The following is a 6,245-nucleotide window of genomic DNA, read 5'->3' on the forward strand; positions in this document are numbered from 1 at the left end:
TAAGGCAATTTTTTTTGTCATATGTCTATCCAGTAACACAAAACGATCATCTACCTGTCTGTTTCCACCAACATTCCACGGATCCATATTAATGAATTTCCTTTCTCGTTCATTGACCATATCAGCAAAACAGGTTGCTCCTGGCATAATGTTCTGCCCCGAAGCTCCACTTGCCTGAGTCATTTCCACTGGTAAGTGTTTGATAACGAAAAGCAAATATCCACAAACACTATCGAAAAAAGCAACAGTTCACAAACGCATACCAAGCACTTTTACCAGTTTTCTTTTATTTACGATCTGGTACCTCGGCCTTTCGCCTTCAAAGGATCATAAAAAGTGTGTGCTAACAAGAGTATATATACACACATAAAGTGATACTAATTAACACAGGCTTCTAATATTAGTTAATTAATTAGTCAAATGCTGAGATGATCACATTATTAAGTGCCTTAAACAATATATTCAAAGTGTCTTTTATTCCTTCTAAAAATGTTGACATTGTTGATTATATCATTGACATTAAAATGTATACTCAGAATGTTATGTTGAAATTGATACATGGTGAACAATCAACAGAAAATGTTTTACTTTTTAGGAAACCTAGTACGTTTTCACCCCAGCTGCATCCGCTTCTTGAAGCGTTTTAGAGAACTTGTGAAAAAGATTTACTTAACATTTTACACAATGGTTCTAAGAATAATACATATTATAATTTAACTAATAAAGAGAGGACTGCATTAATTAATTTGCAGTATAACTCTGAAATAACTATTAGACCGACAGACAAAGGGGGAGCTGTTTTTATCATGGATAGCTCTAAATATGACAATAAAATTATTGAAATACTTGAGCAACCAGATACTTATTTAAAGATAACTAATCAGCATCTTAAAAACATAATAAAAATGTACAAGCAGATATATATGACTGCTTAATGAGTGGTTTCATCAATATGGCTTTATAGAAATCTTTGCTAGATAAGACACCCCTGGCCCTATATTTAGGGATCTACCCAAAATACATAAAAATATACATGATCCTCCCCTTAGACCCATAGTGGCTAGTAAAGGGTGGTGTGCAGAACCAATGTCCATCTTTATTGAGAATAAATTACATTCTGTTATACATGATACAGAACATTTTTATGTTCTCTCTCAGAGTTTGTTTTTTCCTGATGTTTATACTTCAGATGTGCTTTTGGCCACTCTTGATGTTACATCTTTGATGATGGCATAGAGTTTGTCAGATGTTTTTTGTTAAGTAATCAGGTATCTAAGGAACATACTTTATTGCATTGTATGTTATTAGACATTATATTGAACAGTAATTTTTTTTCATATAAGGATGGCTATTATTTACAAAGGAGAGGAGTTGCTATGGGTACTCCATGTGTAAACTCGTACGCTAATATTGTGATGGCCCAATGGGAAAACAAGTTTGTTTTACAAAATCCTGAGTACACCAGTATGGTGGAATATTATAAAAGATTCATATATGACATATTTTTATTGTGAAAAGGAACTGTATCAGAGTTCCTTGGATTCAATAAATACACTAATTCTACTACTGAGTTTTTGAGTTTTACTGCACAGCCTTCAAGTGAGAGAAGAAATTTTTTAGATGTGACTGTCTTTAAAGAAGGTGATCATATAGATACCAATATGCATAGAAATATCTGTAGGAAAAATACTCTATTACAGAGACAGAGTATGCACCCTCCACACATATACAGAAATCTTTTAAAAGGACAAGGATTAAGCATTTCCAGGCTTACTAGCAGTGATACTAAGAGTAATATGGCCTTAAAGCAATTGCATACAGAATTTATAGAAAGGGTTATAAACATGAAGATTCTGCAGTATTGATGGAGAGCAATATTATTAATATGAAAGGTAAAGGTAAACCATATTTTAGAGATAGGAGAACAGAACCATCAAGGATTACAGATGTTTTTGTGAGCAATATAACTATTCTTTATTCAGCAAACATTTCTTCAGTTAGAGAAGTTATAGCCAAGAACTGGAACATTTTAATGTTAGATGATAAGTTGAGCAGCATTTTAGGCAATACCCATAGCTATGCATATAAGAACAATAAGAATTTGAAGCATTTACTATGTTATGACAAGGAAGTTAGACAAAGTATAGTCTCTCAGAGGAAAGGAACTTTAGGATATAGAACTTGCAATTACTGTCCATATATGGCAAATTGTCATACTTTTATTCATCCGACAACAGAAAGGGTTTATGAATTTACTCACTATGCAGACTGCAAAACTAGAGATTTAGTTTACCTAGCTTATTGCTCTAAATGTCCTTCATTTTATGTAGGCAAAACTAACCGTTCATTATGTGAATGTGTTAACGAATATCTATATGCAATAAATCATGAAGATGAAACAAATGGATCAGCTACACATGTGCATAATTTTGATCTTACACATAAGTTTTCTTTCATGGTTTTAGAGATTACTCATAGGAGTTATAGGTTAGGGAACTATAATAATTATACTGAAAAATTAGAAATGAAATGGATTATAAGGTTGCAGGCAGATAAAGCATATGGGTTAAAGGATAAAGTATCATTAAAACCCTTTTTAGTTGATAGACCATTGAAACATTTACATACATAAATATTTTTGAGGGGTTCATGTTTTATAGGTCTTCCCTAGTATAGTGACATGTGATATATTTATTTTTATATGTGTAAGTTGATAGGATGCATACAATTTCTTTATGAATGTAATGTTATTTATATATGGATTTTTATTAAGGAAGTATCTTTATGTGCAATATTGTATTATATATTATTTTTGTGTTATTATCAGTTTTAATAGAGCACACCATTTTATATATATATGTGATGATGAGAACTTGCTGAGATTCTTATGTGTTCTTCATTGTTTGATTGTTTTTAGTTTTTGATAGGTTTAATTGGCTCAATTAATATGTGTTATTTAATGGTGCTTGTAAGATGCAGTTATAAGTCTGATAAAGTGTCCTTGTTGGATGTGAAAATGGTTACTTCAATAAATTTATTCCTTGGCCTTGTTAATACCTGCCTTTTGTTATACATTCAAATAACATTTTTCACTTTTTTTCTTAAGCAGGTAAGTTTGATTGCATGTTGCTCAACAGGAAGCAATTGCACGAGGCAAGAAACAGACAAAAGGTATATGAAGTTATGATGAAAGTGATTCTTACATCTGGAGGAATAATTTCCACAGTCCCTTCACAATGTATGGATGTGAACCCTAGAGAAACTGTGTTAAGGGGCAAAAGTCATTGCATTTACAGCTATAGAAAGCGGTATACAGTGTGCTCTTAGTACAAGGATGTCAATGTTGTTCAGGTGGTTCTCATAGCTCTCAAGGTGCTTACGCATTTTTATTGTGAGACTATTCTGCATGAAGCAAACAATTCAGAGAGAATAGCCACTTCAGTATTGTTTGTTGTTGTAGTCAGAGCAATCAAAAACAGTTGCAAGCCATTATCAGCTAATAATTGTTATTGCTCCTCCCTGCAGTCCTAGAGAGCGTATACATGCAATCATGTAGCTACCTACACTATGTTTACATCCCCTACACCAAACAAATTCTTTTTTTGGTGTTCTTAAATGCTAATGATTTCACATCTCATTTGCATCTTCACGCAATGCTTGGAGAGCTGAATCTACACTCTAGAATGATAATGGTTTAGCTAAGTGGAAAGAGAGGAACTGATTGGATACATTCAGAGCCTTGCTGCTTGGTACTTGAAGGAGATTGTTGTACAAACCACTACACTATTTCATAAGTTATGTTTGTCCTCTACACAAACTGCTTATATGTTCATATTTTGAATGTATTTCAATGTGCAATAGAAAAAAGAATTTTGCAATGTATGCAGTTTTAAAATTTCACTGCTGCTATACTGCACATGTGGCATTTCTTGTTTTGTTGTCCATGTTAGTATGGTTACTTCACATTATTGTATCATTTGCTATTACATGATAGCCTCAACCATGTGGGTAACTCATTGGATAGGATGAATGACACAATGGATCTGGCAGTGTCTGTGATGATACGTCTGCTGTGGGAGGGCGTGCATCCACGTGACTTCGGTGTCACCATTGGCCTAATCCACCCCCTCCTCCCTGTGTGAATGATGATGACTTCACCGTGGGCTTTTTTCATTTGTGTATGATTTACAGCTGCATATATGTGTGATGCACACAGTGGATAGGTACGAGACTGACGGTATGCAGGTAGTTTAGCTTCTTACACATTTGTATACTACAAGTTCTACACTCACCTTGACATTACTGCAGTTATGAGTTATGTGCTTTGGGTATGTCTCTGTCTGATGCTCTCCATACACAGACATTACATGGGTAAGTAAAGTCTGTGGACACCGAATGGCATCACTTCTGCTATTTGTATGTACTTTAGGTTGTTATGTGTAGTCTTTTGCTGGTGAGTGTGTGTACAGTCATTTACCTCTTAGTTACTGGGTGTGTGTGCTGACCTTTGAATCTTAGGGGGTGAGTGCATGAGCTATCCTTTGCCTCTTAGGCAGGACAAGGGCATATGGTGCATGCATATGTCTGCCAGCTGCCTCTGCAGCTGGAGGTTCACCCTCAGAATCCTCATCTATATGTGGGAGCTGCTGTCTCTGTCTGTGGTCAGGGAATTTGTGGTCTTGACCCTTGATGTCCCTGTTGCAGCTGTTTCCTCAAGATGATATTGTGCAACATAGCATAGACTGAGACTTTCTGCACAGGTGCCTGGGTCATACTGCAGGGAACTGCCTGGTGTATCTAGACAGCACAACTATGACTTCAGAATGCCAAACACACACACTATGATGTTTCTAGTTTAAACTTGGATATCATTGCATCCTTCTTCTGTGGGTGTGTGTGTGCATTCCTTTTTGGTGTCATGAGCCATGGTTCCAGTGCATAACCTACATCACGTAGTAGATGGCCTACAGAACATCACCCCTAGCAAACCTTGTGTAAATCTGCAAGGTGTGCCATATGTGTGAGTCATGGTAACTGCTAGGGTTACCTGCACAGACACTGATGATGATCCTTTGGTTATTCAGCTGACTGAGTGGAACCCTTTTCTGCTGATGGATGTTCTTCCCTGTTCACCAGGTGTGGCTTTTGTTTTTATATGAGTGTAATCTATGGCCCCTAAGACTTTAGGGAAGTGTGCTACTGCATAGAATTAATGCATTGTTCTTGCTTTCTCTTCCTGTGTGCTTGCAAAATAAATGTACTCCCTTGCATGTTGTAATATAGCATTTAGATATTGGTGAAATAAAGACATGCTGCAGGTGGATTGGACACTCTAAACTGGCCCTAGGTGTGAGTGCGTGTGTGTGCCTTCTGTGGAAGGTTGGGCGCCGGGCTGGCAACTCGACACTGTAAAACTCCACTGCCAATCATGAGCGGACAGGTGATCCACTGTGGTGACCCATAACCAGGAAAAGCCGAAAGAAGAAGAAGATAGTGGAAGCTAAGGCCTGTGACACCCCTAATATATCCCCTGTGGGTCTCTGAATTGTACCAGTAGCTAATACCCTTAATGCTACTCATAACTTAATTTCCACTGATATAGGTTCTCCTCAATATCCCCTAGGTCTGAGGTGGGGGAGGCAGAGATAGTAGATTTCTCGTCATGTTTTCCTGTCAACCCCGCATCACTCTACTATTTCAATATCACAAAGTCCGTGATATGTTAAATGGGGTCTAAACACCCTTCTTCTCCTAGGATGAAGTCTATCAGCAGGATCAGCAGCATAGATTTGAGCCTCTTGCGTGCGCGTGCTCGCGCGTACACACACACACACACACACACACACACACACACACACACACACACACACACACACACACACACGCAAGAGAGCAGCAGCAGCCCCTAACATTTCTTTTTTTTCTAAGTATGATGGTTGCTGTGTGTAGGTTTTGATGTTCATGGCAAAAGCTTACATCATCTCTACACGGTTACTTTACAGCTTTCTTAATGGCTGCACCATTTTTGTTTGGTTCATTAGCATGAAATTCAGCTGATTATGCTTTCAATAGCATACTCTGAGTTTTACCTTTAAGTAAACAGTCAATGTTCCGTGCTTCAGCCAAAGTCTGCCAGTCCACAACGTAGCACAAAAAACAAGAAAAAGACTGGCTTGACACCGCTGTATGGATAAAAAGTTTAATAAAATATTCCAACACAGTAAGCGCTTTCGGGTTCACCAACC

This window comes from Protopterus annectens, chromosome 1.part1 (assembly GCF_019279795.1).
Source record: "Protopterus annectens isolate FY-2018-M chromosome 1.part1, PAN1.0, whole genome shotgun sequence".
Lineage (NCBI taxonomy): Eukaryota > Metazoa > Chordata > Ceratodontiformes > Protopteridae > Protopterus > Protopterus annectens.